At 28.2% G+C, this 16,695-nt stretch overlaps 1 pseudogene; it reads right to left on the bottom strand.

Moving 5' to 3' along the window:
- Positions 1–562: 562 nt before the first annotated feature.
- On the bottom strand, positions 563–9,311 carry LOC132951163 (luciferin sulfotransferase-like; annotated as a pseudogene).
- Between the last annotated feature and the right edge of the window lie 7,384 nt (positions 9,312–16,695).

Raw genomic sequence — 16,695 nt, 5'->3', positions numbered from 1 at the left:
TTTTATTGATATTTATAGAAAAAAACTAAAAAAATTGGAAACTGAAAATGTCCCTATAAACAGCTCAAAATAAGTCAAAATATTTTTAAAAAAAAAAATGCATGGTGTATAGAAAATTCTAATATAAATATTCAAAAAAAATATATATCTGCGGTCATTTGTTTTAGAGTTACACCAAAAACCAAAATCGATTTAGCCAAAAATGATTTTGCGTGAAAATTCTAGTTTTTCCTTAATTTTTCTTTTGTTTTTCACGGCGCTTTTAAAAACTACTAGAAAAATTTTACTTTTGATTCCTCAAAGTACCAACTTGATTCACTTTCCTATCAGAAAAGATACTGTTGAAGAAAATCGAAGTACTTTTACTGTCCTAAAAAGTAAAAAGTGATGACAGACAAAAAAAAATTAAAAAATTAAAAAAACATACATCATTGTAAAATCAATACATTCATCGCTCCGCTCAGAGTCTAAAATAGTTAGAATAATATATATATAAAGGGTATACAATATACATATTATGGGTATATGACATGGGTGTCGTAAAATATATTGTAGTGCATACGGGCGTGGGCGTTGTGTCTTGAGGCTCCTTTGGACGGACTGATGAGCTGGGCTGATCTGGCTCCTCTGGCTTCTGTGTAGATTTTGTCATATCCTTATATAGAATGATTTTTGTGTAATCCCTTCCTTGTCGGTATGTATCGATTGAACGTAATGTTAAAGTATTAATGTGTCTATGATTTTATTTTGTGCGGTGTGACAAAGGTGCCGCTGTGTTTAATTTATTGTGTTCTTTTACTGAACGTCTGATCGGATAGGTCTTGAAGTATTATATATTAATATGAGTTACAAATTACAGTGCGTTCATGATTTTATAATGTGAGTGTCGTCTGGCGCTGCTGATAATTGATTTGTTGTTTTTACTAAACGTCAGTGGCGGCTCGTGAACCGTATGAGGGGGTGAGGCAGATATTTTCAAAATGTATTGGAGAAAAAATGCTGTCAAAATATAACAATGAGTTAACTTTCTAGTTAACTTTTAATATAACTCAATTAATATTCAATTCTATAACCTTTAAAAACATATAAATAATAAACCATATAATATTTATTTCAAATGTCATATACATAAAAAAAAAAATACTTATCACATAAATCTTATTTACTAAAACAAAAACAAAAATAAATCTTTTTTTATATTATGTTTTGTAAATTAAATCTATTATTCTGTCTTTGAGTAATGCAAATTTGTCAATTATTTTTTCATAGAATTTTTCATCATTTTTTGATAAAGTGTTTATGAACTCCTTCTCAATAGAGATTGTAGCTAAGGAAGATAAAATTTAAATTTAAAATTTAAATTCCGACTTCCTCCTCTACCATTATTTATTTTTTTTATTGTACGGCCATCCATCTCGTCTGCGGCTAAATATTACTAATTACTATATTACTATAGCCTCTCGGTACTCTTCGGCTTTCGTCGAGATCGTTATATCGCTCAACGAACGTCTTCGTCGTGATTTTTGATAACATTCGTATTGACGAAGTATGTAGTATGTAATCATGTGTACTATGATAATTCATATTATTTACGACAAAATAAATTTATTTTGTATTTTTGTCATTAAAATAATACATAATAACAAAAAGCTTTTGTATTTTAAAATGTACATTATATTATTGAAAATAATATTCTTAAAATCGAATGGAAATAACTATAACTATAATATATAAACCTCCTTTTTCTGTACAATAGTTAGGTGAGGCTCAGCCTCACTTGCCTCCCCTGGCGAGCTTCCACTGCTAAACGTCTGATCAGAGAGGTGTTAAATATTATATTTATGTGTTGAATATGTCACGTGTGTATATAAGGAATGTATATGTATATTGAATTACCCCACATTCCATATGGCTCATAGTTATCCCGTGTTTTTATTTAAGTATAGAAATATTATATACTAGCTGAATTACTAGACGTTGCCGGGCTTAAGTATTGTTGTTATCTGGACTCAATAATAAATTTAGTTATAACGGTTCTGGTGGCTGTAATAAGGTATCGAGTTTTGTTCTACCTATATTGCAGCACCTGGCAGGTGTTTCGCCTTTCCATTTGCGCAATTGATTTTCAGACCGAATAATGCTTTTCTCGGCTTTTTTTTTAGCTTCCTTGACTTGGTTGCATCGATGTCTATCTGTACATCTAGCAGCACGGCAACGCTTCTCACTTTTATTAATTAAACTGTCTGTGACACTAACATTATTAGAAATAGATAAATCTTCCTCTGAAGTAACAATAACGTTTTTTGTAACATTAAGAATATTAGAAATAGATAAGTGGAAAAGTCACCATATGAATTGTAAGACATATTAATAACGGTATTCCAATTATCAGAGATATACGAGTATTTCGGATCTCCTGGCATCTTTCTCGAGTGTTAAAGAAATGAAAGGAAATTGAACGGAAAAGGCAGGCACCATCACCGATAATTGGTACTTTTTTTTTTTTGGGGGGGGGCCTTAATAAAATTATTTTTTAACAGTAACTAATAGTATTTATTTTTAAGATTCTGAGCGGAAATAGTTTGTCAGCCAAGGATATTTTATATAATATTTATATTATTATTACTAATAAGGGTAGCCGGCAAGTTTAATTAATATTATTTGTATATAATACCTACCATACTGCTACGGTAATATAACTTAGAAGTTTCAAGTAACCACGAATAATATTTTTAAATTATAACAAAACTAAAATCATTGTTCTTCGTTTAAATATCTAATTTAGCCCAAACTTGAACTTCAAATAGGTAACTTTAAAAAACAACTGTGTTAATATATTTTTTTAGATTTTTTGGTTACAGTATGAACAACTTACGTGGAACCTTGTTTTACATTTTCAATCCTTAGGTATACATTTTCAATGAATTATTTTTTGATATACATTTTAGTATTTTATTTATTTTATTGTCTAACGGAACTTACTTTATGTATGTATTTTTTCTATATAGGTACCTAATACTTAGTTACTACAAAATTAATTTCATAAAAACTTTAATCCGCTTTCTTTTAAACACTTTTCTTCCCATTCGTCAAAAATGTTCACAAGCTCTGGTGACATTTTTGTTTTGCCCTCTCCAACAGTACCACTTCTTAAAAAACTTCCTTTGCCGATTGAAAAATTCATTGTACTGCAGACTAACTCAATAAATAAATCGTTATTAACAGCCTTATTCTTTTTCATGCTTTCAAAACTTAAGTGGTCCTCCAAAGCAAACAGCTGATCGTCAAGCATATCTTTGCCTAAAAATTGAGCCGTTCGTCGAATTACCGAACGTAGACCCTATCAAAATAAATGTAAAATGTTATTAAAAAGGGATATATGTTTTATGTATACAATATAAAAGGGATATGTACGATGAGCAGATCATAATAACAAGGATTGATCAATTACTTGTTTCATGTCTTCATACTTCAAGAATAGTACTTGTGAACATCTCTTCGGTTCCAGTAGCCAAGAATGTGGTCAAAAAACGGACTATAACAAACTTTATTTTCGTTCTTAGTGTATGTGACTTTTCTTTTATAGTTTATTACAAATTTACTTACCGGAATCGGAGGCAAACAGTTTACAGAATTCTTCAAAATTTCCTTTATATTCACCAAACAAGGTTAAATGGTGGAAATATGAAAGACAAGTGTCTTTTGCGTTTCTGGCCATGTATATGATCTGAAAGGTTATAATATTATAATATTTTATTACAAAGTTGAAGGTTGAAGAAGTTTTACTGCTCCAAAAAGTGCCATCAGACACAAAGAAAAGCACTCATCGTTGTAATTAACGACTGATTCAGACGATTCAGTCAACTGATCAACTGATCAGAATCTAAAATAACACTTTTATACATATTATATATAAAATCCCAGGGGTTAAAGTGGCGCAAAATTACAAGGAGTACTTCAGCAATTTATATTTAATTTTGAGCATTCCTTGTAATGTTTTCCAGTACAACAATTCATTAATTCTTTAAGCCAAAAGATTTTATATCGAAATATTAATTGCTTTTGTTAATAGAGATAGCATAGATATAGAATCATAATGCCTTTATATTAAATTAAATTAAACAGGTACAAATAAAGTTAGGCACATAAATTATATTTATTTTTTCTTCTTAGAACTTGATTTTATAAAATAGTTTTTTGAACATGTATATAAATTTACAAAATTAAATACCTTATTAATAATAAGTTATATTATATTACTTTTAGGAATTAGGGTTTCATTGAAGAAAAAATGTTTTTTTTTACGTTTACATAATATAAAATATTAATAGGAACATAAATTATATTTCCTTTGTGACTTAGGATTAGGTAATTTGGTACATCACACAAAATTTTAAATATATAATAATTAATAAGTTGCGAGGTTCATACGTCTGTAGTAAGCCAGTTACTACTTAACAACACCATTGTAATATAATAGTAATTATACTATACTATAGATTAGCTATACTGTAATTCGGCATATATCGGATAATAGAAACGGAAATAAGGGTTCCTTCTGTTTATTAAATAATATTACATTTTAATGTCTTGTTTGAGAAACGGATATTAGGAATTCATTGAACCATATAATTGCTCTGTATACCACAATGTTCAATATATAAAAATATGAAACAGTAGAATGATTATTTTGATTACAACACTGTACGCAACGATAGTCATTATAAAAAATATTAAAATTAAATTAAAAATGATTATATCAAATCGAATACACAGAATTATACTGGAAGTCATAAAATGCGTGGGCCGGAACGATGGTCACACACATCACATCCGTGAGTCGAGATACAGTAGCTATAGGCAAGGGGTACGGGGAACTTCATATATAAGGGAGCCCGAATCGGCCTGTTTTCAGACGTGTACTACCACCCATTAGTGCAAGCACCTTCACGCCACTCTGTACGAGCATATTTTGGACTTAGAAAAATTATCAACAATATAATAAAATTCACAATAAAACAACAACTGTCTTTTATTTATTATCAACCACGACTACAACATCAAACAAATTGTCTGCGACCCGCAACTATAATATCTCGATTCTCGGCAGCCACTTATCTACTATTAGAACTACGATAGTGGGTACCAAGCTGTCGAGAACATTACACGTCCAATAACTTTTATCAATATTTTTTTATTTAACTCAAAAAAGTATAAAATGATGAATTTTCGAAAATAAAAATAAATTTTAACAGAGTATAGCAGTGATTTTGATTAAGATTCCTACAATAATATAAAAATGAGATATCTAAGTTCCTACACAGTAAAAAAAAAGGTATGCAAATTAGTTATACACCTATATGCATATAATATATTAATATCAGCATTACTAGCATTTTGAATGCATTAGTTATATTATATTAAAAAAAAACTATCCCCATAGTAATATTATACAATAAATACTACGCAAATGGGTCGTACTTTAGCCTTGGTAGATTGATTCCTAAGTTTTTTTGGCAGAAGTTTGTAAGGTAGATGCGTTTTGATATATCTTGGAGATTTCAAACCGTTTATGAACTCTACCGAATTCGACAAAAACCTCGGTATTTTTATGTCCGGTTTATCCAGTATAGCTTTTTCATAGTCTCCGAGAGTACTCAATCTATAATCAAATCAACACGGTCCGTAGATAAAATATATAAATATAATAATAATATACTCAGTCCAGCGAGAGAGAGCAACTATAGGTGGCTACCAAAAAAAGTTGCAGTCCGCGCGTGACCAGCGATCTCATATGGTGCGAGAAATTAGAGTTTGAGCTTTCATTTGGATGCGCGCTAGAGTTGAGCTCTTTCGCTGGACAGAATATAATGATAGGTATGTCACATATATATTGTAATAATTACTCTAAAAAAGGAAATCTTTCGAACAGGCTTTGTTTGGCACCATTGAAGTCCAAATCGTTTGCAATACACCACGTCATCTCCTGGCACCATGTAGTTCCTGGAACACAATATAGGTATTATGTCTCAATTTTTTACGTAAAATCGGTTTTTGACGAAATTTGGTTTTTGGTGTAACTCTAAAACAAATTACCTTGGACTTTTTATAAATCTTAAAATATTTAAAACATTTTGACTTGTTTTGAGCTGTTTACCGATATTATTAGATTAGAATAGTTTAGATATAAAAATACCATTTTTTATGAATTTTTTTTCTATAAATATCTATCAATAAAATGTTATTTGTTAGGTAAAAAAGCTTGAAAAATTAATACAAGCTCCTAATATATAGTTACAAATTTACAATGGCAGTTGAAAATTATTAAAAATACATGGTCACAATTTTATTAATCAAATTGAAAATTTGAAAACTATTTTGTAGTTAAATATTTATAAAATGTTCAACTTTTATAGCTAAGGATTTAAAATGTATTCCGTTTTTTTTTATTTAGATATAACCATTTATAAAAAAGAAGTTAGACAAGTGGATGTTGCTCTGCTGTACAGTAGGTTACAAGTGGGTCACAATTTTTCTTTACCATAATATGTACAACTGTATGTTTGTACTTTTTAATAGTTTAATATTATACAAAATAAAGATTATTTTTAGTAATAGTAAAAAATATATTGTACATGTTGTAAATATTCAGTTTATTTATGATCTCAAATATTCGAAAGTAGTATGTTCTTACAATAATAATATTGAAATAATTTCAGAGATTTTGATTTCAATCCAAATCGTCAATACTACATTATGGCGACATGCGGTGATGATGGATATTCGAAGTTCTGGGATATACCGATATACGTAACCCCAGACAACCTCTAATATCCCGTCCTGATCATTCTCGTTGGATTTGGTCTCTTAGGTAATAAAACAATCATATTATAATGAAATACACTACATTAATTACTATTTACTGAAAACATATTTTTCTTAAAATGTATTATATTTTTTACACTGCTTTGTAATTGGATAGTTTTTCGTATTTTATCATAAAAAGGCCGTTAAAAAGGAATCGTTTCTTTTTTTTCTGTATTAGAATATTTTATGAAATACTAAATATATTTTATAACTATAATTTATTTATAATGCATATTAAACTATATATTTTAGGTTTTATAAAACCTAACGTAGTTAATTTCATATAAAATAAATAGTAAAAAGGTGGGCAAGTGGGTGTCGCTCTGCTGTACAGTAGGTTACAAGTGAATCAATGTAATGGATGGTATTAAATTTGAATTCAATCATATAATATCATTGTATAAGAAAAACGATTCTGAGGGAAGACAGCCTATGATATTATTAAGTATTTTTGATGATATTGTGAATAAAGTAATTTATATATAACCTATTTACGTGGAACCTTGTTTTAAATTTTAAATTGTTAGATATAAAAGTTGAACATTTTATAAAATTTTAACTATACAAAATAATTATTAAATTTTAAATTTGATAATTGTTGTCAAAATTCGAACTTTAAATACTTATAAAAAAAATTGTGCTTATGTATTATTAATATTTTTCAACTGCAATTTAAGAAATATATCAGGAGCCTTTCACTCTTTTTGGTTCAACAAATAACATTTTATTGATATTTATAGAAAAAAAAAACTAGAAAATTGAAATTTGAAATTGTCCGTAAACAGCTCAAAATATATCAATTTTATCAAGTGTGGGAATTGATAAAATAAACATATGAGATAAATCATAAAAATCAAGTGTCTACGGTAAATCGTTTTTGAATTACAACAAAATAAGAAAATCGCTACATGAGAAATCGAATTAATATCTAATATTGTAAAAATTTGAACTTCAAACTCTCATAAAAAATTAATTTGACTTTCTTATAGACATTTTTTTTTTTGTTGATAAAGTTAGACAAACTTATGATGAATCTTGAATTATATTTTCAAATCTTTGATTATAAAATACAATTTTTTATGAATTTCTAACTCATAATAATTTTTAAATTTTCGTCTTTTTTACGTATTTTATCAATATTTATATAGCATACTTTAAATATGCTTATAAAAAATAAATTGTGACAATGGATATTTTATATTTTATTTGAACAAGAGTGTACAGTATTTAAAAAATGTTTAACCGCAGTATTGATAGAGGCCCATGTTTCATTTTAGATTCCGAGCGAAGCGATGAATGTATTGATTTTACAATGAATAATTATGTGTTTTTTTTTTGTGTCTGTCATTGCCTTTTAGGACAGTAAAACTAAAATTTTCCGAAAAAAACCGTTTCCTAGTGCGCAAAGTTTCAAGTCAGGTGCGTCGATCATTTTTAGCAGTCTGTATAGCGAGTGTGATTAAAAAGTTAACTTAATAAGAAGTCCACATTTATGCAGTAAAAAAAAATTTGTTTCAAACTCAAGGTCATGCGTTTGAAATATTTTGTGTTACTTTATCGTTAATAACTACTAATTTATTAGTCGATATATTTCAGATTCCAATGGGAAAGTTGTTAAATTTGTATTAGAAAAAAATGAAAGATATATAACTATTAAAACTTATTCTGAGGTTATGGCTGTAAATCAAAATGGTAATTTAGATATAACGCCAAATTGTATAAATATGAACCGATAATAAGTAAAGAACGTACTTTTTTATTATATAAATTATAAACATACCTACGTTAAGTAAAAGACGATACAATTCTCAAGAACACAATTATTTAGAAATGCATATAAATAAATATTTTAATTTAGACAAATTATATATTTTAATTTTTAAATACTTTTTTACAATATTTTTCTATAATACTATTTTATAATTCTGTAATATGTTGAAGTCCATCATGTTATTTAAGTAAGTAATTAACAATTATATATTTTATGAATTTTTTATGTAACTTAAATGTATTTTTTATTGTAATTTTAAAATATTTATACAGGAATTTTGATATATTTTCATTGCAATTTTGACGTATTTTTAACGCAATTATAAACGGTCTTTATTTATAAATTAATGAGTTTTATATAATTTAGTAAAATTAATTGAAACCTGTTTTCATGAAGCTGCAGACCCAAATGTCATCGTCTCTGACGTCCATGTCTTCTATACATTGCCCAAAGTTTTTGTAGTAGACGGGTAAAACGACATCATTAGCTTTTAATAATCCTGTTTGATAGCTGCTATTGTAATACGTATTCTGAATAGATGACATTTCGTTGTCCACGTTCGAATACGTTATGTCGGCCATTTTTACACTTAGAGCTTGTGTGATTTTCTCGAAGAATTTTTCAGTAGCAAGACATACTCTAAAACATGCGATAGTAGGTACTCATAACAAAGTAAATTTACTACTAACATTTATTTTTTCATGATGGTCCGAAGAAATATATTTTATCGTGAATGTGGTTTAGGAGGGGGACGACAAAAAATAATTTATCCCTACCATAGACTCAGAATTTGTAGATGATATTTATTTTTATTTTTATTCACGATAATATACTAATATTTACCTAACCTAACCTTGTATGGGCTACGAAATCATAAAAGCTATATACTAATATTATAATAATGTTATACACCTCGTGGTTATTGCATAACAATCTTGGATGTTATGTATAGATACGAATAATTAAAAACTATATGGTGGTATAATAAATAATAAAGTAATATAATATAAGCATCTCGGCTATTGCCAAAATAACATCGGATGCCTTCGTTTTTTGCCGTTTTTTTTCGGGCCGAAGACGTATTCGCGTTCCCCGCTAAATTTGTAGGCCTAGGATATCGCCGCCGTCGAGTGGGTATTACTATATACAAGCATAAATACGTGCGTCGGAAGGTTCGATTTTTTTCCCAAATTTCGCCGTTTCGACGTCCTACGTAGTCGTGTAAAATAGAATTTAAATCGTCAACAGAAAGTTCAGAATAGAGTAAATTGATTGAATAAAGTCTAGGTTTGTTTAAAATTATTTTTAACAGATTAACATATCCGTGGGGAAAGGTGTGGTTTTGAAATCTATACCTACGTCCCAAACACATGTGTAGTTAATTATCAATTGAGCTAGTGCAAAGTAAATAATTTTAACATCATCACCTTTGAAGATTTATGACAAACATTTTTTTTAGAGGACGTTTTTTAAGAGGAATAGAGGATGTTTCACCCGCATGTCCCTATATATCTTACTAGGTAACGCATAACATGGCCATTTGTACGTCAAGCAGAACCCGGTTTTCTTAGTTATTTTTATTATTAAAATGAACTTAAAGGTAGAAATATTATCTAGTGAATCTCAAAAGATTATTTTTTGATATTTCAATTTTGAAGAATGTTATTAAAATTTAAAAATTTTGTTTGACAGAGTACCTACATAGCAATAATATTAGCTAATAACTAATTTACCTAGCTAAAATAAATTAAAACAAAACTTTTCTAATATATTTTATGCGTTTTGAGCAACATTTGACATTTTAGATTATTTTTAGTTTTTTTTTGCTATACAATTCGGTTAAAAATGTGATGAAAAGTCAAAATCCTTGAAAATGTAATACAAGGTTCTTCATGTGTTGTTCATATACAAATTAATATAATTTATGAAACATACATAGTCACAATATTATTTTTATAAGCAGTTTAAGTTCGAAATTTGCAAATTGTTATGTAGTTAAAAACCCGTACAATTTTAGATTCTGAGCTGAGAGGGAAGCTAGTGGTTTTACAATGGTGTTTATTTTTTGTATATATCCTATATACAAAATTTCTACCAGATGGAGTGCTTCGATTTCAACATAATATAGTACCTTATCATTTAGCAAATTGGATCAAGATGATGGCACTTAATAGAGGCAATTTTTCGATTTTCTCAATAGTTATTTAATGCCACGGGAAAAACTACTGACAAATTACGAAAATCCGCTTAGAATGGGATTTTAATTTCTAACGATTTGTTTATCACCGTTGCGTAAAACAAATTCTAATATTCTAATATTAAATCTACTATAAGGCTATAATAAATAATAAAAATTAAAAAAATCTAGACTTATAAACCGTCTCCTCTCAGAATCGTTTTTCTTATACAATGATATTATATCATTGAATCCAAGATAAATTTTATATTGTGACCTAACCTAACTTACTGTTCGGCAGAGTGACATCCACTTACCCGCTTTTTTAATATTCATGTAGATACCTTACATTTAAAAATTTAATAGAATAAGATTCCATGCTGTAACTAAACATTTCTGTATTTAAATTTAAATATAATTATTATTATACCAGCTATCTATTCCCAATAAAGGTTTGTTTTCATTTATTTTTTATTATTAGAGGTATTTATTGAAAATAAATTTAGTTTCCTTTATATGAAAAAAAAAAAAAATTAATAAATAAATGACATTGTGAAATAATGTTTTGGCTGTCTATATTATTACATTTTGTTGCTATGCAATATTCACATGTTATTTATCATATTATTATTCAAACAGTTTATCTCCGATTAATTGTCATTTGCATTTCTCTTATTCTTGTGTAAAGTTGACTAATTATAACTTAGTTATGGATCGTGAACAAAAAACTCCGACTTCAGATTCTTACTCCGAGGTTGATGAAGAAACACGATACGCATACAAGTTAACGACGGACCAATTGGAGTTTCTTGGAGTTGTAGCTAATACACAGTCTGCGGCTATGTACAACAAATTAAATGTAGCACCGAGACAAAGGAACACGGACTGTGTTCGGACTGTTGCAGTAACGCCAGAAACGCAACTTGTTTCGCAGCTGAAAGTTCCAAAGCGCCATAGATCGAAGCTTGCTGCCACACTTAAATTATCTGAAGCGCTTTCTAAAGCTCTGTGTGCAGCGGCTGTCAGAAAATCATTGAACTTGGTCATACCCATGCGTATTCATCGACGTTTCCTCGATTTAATCGAAAAAAGGCCATTGGGAAACGTTGTGATGGATAATGGAAGTTTCCGGCATTCGATAACTGCTGCAGATGTTGCACTGGACTTAGAACACATTTCCGCGGACTGTGTTCAGGCCGTTATTGTAACGACGGAAATTCAGCCAGTTCTGCAGCTGGAAATTGTACCTGAAGTTTCGCCTGCAGTGGTTTGTCGTCCACGCCGAAGGTCAATTCTATCGGCTTTAAGGAGAAGAATCCTTAAAGTCGGTAGAACTTTATGTTGCTGGTGCGGCACAGTACCGCCTGAGGATATGGAATAGCTATGAGACGACGAGATATAAGTCATATTTTTTTTTTTATTATTTTTTCATATTTTTCAAATGTTCATTATCATAACCATTATTTTTATCCTGTGTTCCCTTATGTATATCCTGTGTATTATCCTTTTTTTGTTACAAATTGTGTTATTTATCAGGGTTATGACGTGTTATAGTTATTATTTAAAAGATATTATGTTAAATATTTTGTCATCAATTTCATTCATTTTATTCATGCATATTGTATATTGTATAGTTAGGTATTATAACTATAAATAATGTTCTCATAAAACTTTGTTCATTATCATAACCATTATTTTCATCCTGTGTTCCCCTATGTATATCCTGTGTATTATCCTTTTTTACAAATTGTGTTATTTATCAGGGTTATGACGTGATAAAGTTATTATTTAAAAGATATTATGTTAAATATTTTATCATAAACTTCATTCATCTTATGTCATGCATATTGTATATTGTTATAATAAAATTGTATACCTAAATTGTTGTTGTTATTGTATATTGTATATTGTATAGTTAGGTAATATAACTATAAATTATGTTAAGCATATTGTGTCGAGTTGAGTGTAATAATGCCGTTATGCATAGTACAATACTATGTATTGATAATGTAGCCGTTAACTGATTATCTTCTCTACATGTGTTTAAATTATTATTATAATATTATAATGCTTTGCCGCTGAGAAATATTTCATTTTTATTTTGGACCATTTACAATATTTGAATAATTTTATACCTACTTGTTCGTCCAAGACCGTCCGACGATTTATTGTGTAACATTATCTACCTATAATCATATTCATTTAAGACTTGTTGTTTCAAATGTTCAAAAAATATAATTTATGTGCCTATAGACATATTCGAATATTTTTTTGGTTATGCAATACATAAATTAATAACAAATAAGCTTACAAATGTCAAATGCTATACAATCGAATGTAATCGTGGACAGAAATGTGTACAGAAGAAAATTATTGAGAATAGAAAAACCTTCAAATATTGTAAATACATAAACAATAAAATAACCGACCGAAAAATTGAATCGAAATCGTCGTATGAGGTTAAAGCAAATCATAATATTTTACTTTCTACCTATTAAAATATAACACAAAAGTTTCATTCGAAATAATAGTACAAACCATGATAATATATCATCGATTTATCAATGTATAATATAACGGAAATCGTGTCATACTTCTCAAACACAAAGTGTGCACTGACAAAAAATATTAAGGTAGGTAGGTAATATTATATGTAGTATATAATAGTATTAAATTGGTTTGCACGATCTACGCAAATCACATTATAGCTGCTGATAGAATTTTAATTTAAAACATTATTATTGTGAATTCATTAAAACACATAATAAATATGATAAAGCATATTAATATAATATCTAATATATTATTGTGAGTTATACTAATTATTTTTCTTGGATTTTATGCAAAGTTTATAAATATACCGTTATAAATTAGTTATTAGTTGGTATTCATTATTAATATTATTATTATTTAGTAAAAAATGATTTAGTGTATTAATAGATACATAGGTGTCACGATGACTAATTATACCTATTGTTTTAACATTTATATGAAATACCCACCTACATATTATCTAATTTATTTCGTTTTGGTAAAAATAAAATAAATATAATATTTTATGTCTTAAATGTTATCTCACCGACTTTAATGGCAAACACGAATTATATTATACAGGGTGATTATTTTTACCGTAAATAACACTTATCGTCTTCAAAACAATTAACCATGATAAATATTTGTTGAAACTTTTTTTTTTGGTGTAATGTGCATTTTTTATTTCATACTAGGAAATTTCAATTTTGAACAATAGATTAATTAGTTAAAACTTATAATTCATAATTTATGAGTCAAAATAAGTATTTAAACTTTTAAGTTTATATAATCAGAATGTCATTCCAGGTCAGGTGCCCTGCAAAATGTTGGTCCACCACTCCGCTCATAAAAAAATATGGACTATATGCAAAAATTATGGACTATATAGGATTTATATGCACGCTACGGTTATTTGTAGCGTCCTTTTACAAATTTGGTCAATAATTTTAAAGAATCAATTGATATTGCCTATTGGTACACATGTGGTATATTTTAAATACAAACAAGAAAAACCCATGTTTTGTGGTATATTTAAAAGAACGTTGAATAATGTTGCATAATGTTGGATAATGTTACCTTATCATATATGCTCCTTATTTAAATTTCTTAAAGTCAGTACCTAATTTTGTCATAGGCAAAAAAAATTAATCGTGCTGTGGGTTTGTTTAAATTTAAGACAAACAAAAAAATATTGGGCTTACACAGAAAATAAAACTTTGTGCAATAATTAAAAAATGTATTCATTTTCTGAAATGTTGTTTTGTTCAAATACATTAAATTATTTTCAAGATAAAACTTATGTATGTAATAAATATTCCATTAAAATATTTTATTCGACTATTATAATTTTTTCAGATGAACCAAGATAGTTGAAATAAAGTCTATGATTTTGGAGAAGGCTAAAAGGCGACACCAGGCACTCTCTCAAAGTCGAAATATTAAATAATATTAAAATATTAATATTTTTTAGGTAGGCTAAACCGTATGTTAACGTTATTTGCAACACGACGATAAACCCACGTTAAGTGCGTTTAATAATACAGTTTATAATATTGATTTACGGAAAAATCGAAGTTTATTTTTTTGTCCATCAATTACTAAAAAACCGTTGTAGGTATATATTACAATATTTTAAACGTGCCCTCAACTGCATCCGATTTAGGATTGATGGATGGATTGATAATTTTTGTATTTTAAAAATAGTGTTATTGACATATAACAATATATACATATGAGATCTCTGAGTTAGCTCCATGCCCCCCCCTCCCCCCACTTTGGAATTTCAAAACAAAATTAACTTCATTCGTTTGTGCTTCATTTGTGCTGGTTTGTGCTTTTAACACCGTCGTTTGTGCTCAACCACTTCCAAAGTTATCCAACTTTGAGGGTTGGGGGTTAAAGTGTAATCCCAGGTATTTCCCCTCTGTCTTGTGAATCTGATCAAAACTGTCCACATAATCATTTTTACATCTATGATGTTTAGACGTAAAACAGGTTTACCAGAAAAAAATCTAAAATTAAAAAATCAAAATTGATAAAGAAATGAAGTTTAAAAATCTAAATTGATAAAAAATTGACTACGAATAAAAATCTAAATCGATTTATATTGATCTATACACAATTGATGTATTTAATATATATTTTTTATTTTTATTTTATCCTGGTGAGTCACTTTTTTATATTTTACCTAGTTATAAACTTTTTGAAATATGCTTTTCAAATAATAATAAGCGTAATGGGGAAAAGTTACCCACTAATAGATTTTGAATTGCAGGTATACAAATTTGAACTTTGTCTAAAAAAAAATGTTCAAACGGTATTTGCAGACTCGTACACAAGTTTTAAAATAAAAAAAATGTAAAAAATGTTGTTTGTATGTTACACATGGTTGCAATTGATTTAGAAAGAAAATATAGATAATATTATGTACTTTGAAGATGATACGAAAAATTTAGGGTGCCTACTTAACGCACGTCAATGTTATATCGAAAAAATAAATTTATCAGGTAGTTATTAATCATTTTATTTAAATAATCGAATGCATTGTATACATTAATTATTAGGTATGGTAAAAAAATACCATACCTACAGAATGTGTTCGTATAAGTGTATAACTATATAGTAGGTACTAATCAAATAGAAATGTTAACTACAAATGATAACAATTATTCGTCTTAAAATGATTAATAACTACCTGATAAAAATATTTTTTCGATATAACATTGACGTGCGTTAAGGCGGCACCCTAAATTTTTCGTGGAGGGGAATGTCCTACTAGCCCGAAAACAGTCGGGGGGAAATGTCCATTTACTCTTTATGATACATATATGATACGCTCTTATGATATGTTTGTAAATATAATATGTATACCTAATATAATTCGTGATTTGTATTAATTAATAATTATTTTATACCTAACTATTTTGTTCAATAATTACTATTGCAATCAGCTTTAGTTTTTTGTCAAATCAATGTTCAAAATATGTTATAAAAATAAGCAAATCAATTAAATATAGGAATGAAATAATGATAAATAAAATAGGCCAACTCTTAATGGCACAGCTCTGGTTTTAACCATTAAAATGTACAGCTTCTCTAGTTCTCTGGTAGACATTTCATCCACGATTAAACCACACAATAAATTAAAATTTTTTTTTGTTTCATTTCAGTAACTTTCATTGCAATGGCATTTAATGATTCTTGAGTAATTCCTGGAGACCCGTGAGTAGTAGAATACCACTTGCTTGGATGAGGCAAACAATTATGAAATGTTTTTCTCACATAATTGTATGCAGCAGGTTAAAAGTGCAGTGTGAGAGCAAAATATCGCAGGTCTGGGGTTGCTGTA

This window comes from Metopolophium dirhodum, chromosome 8 (assembly GCF_019925205.1).
Source record: "Metopolophium dirhodum isolate CAU chromosome 8, ASM1992520v1, whole genome shotgun sequence".
In the NCBI taxonomy this organism is placed as follows: Eukaryota; Metazoa; Arthropoda; class Insecta; order Hemiptera; family Aphididae; genus Metopolophium; species Metopolophium dirhodum.
This window is presented reverse-complemented; position numbering and strand designations above follow the sequence as displayed.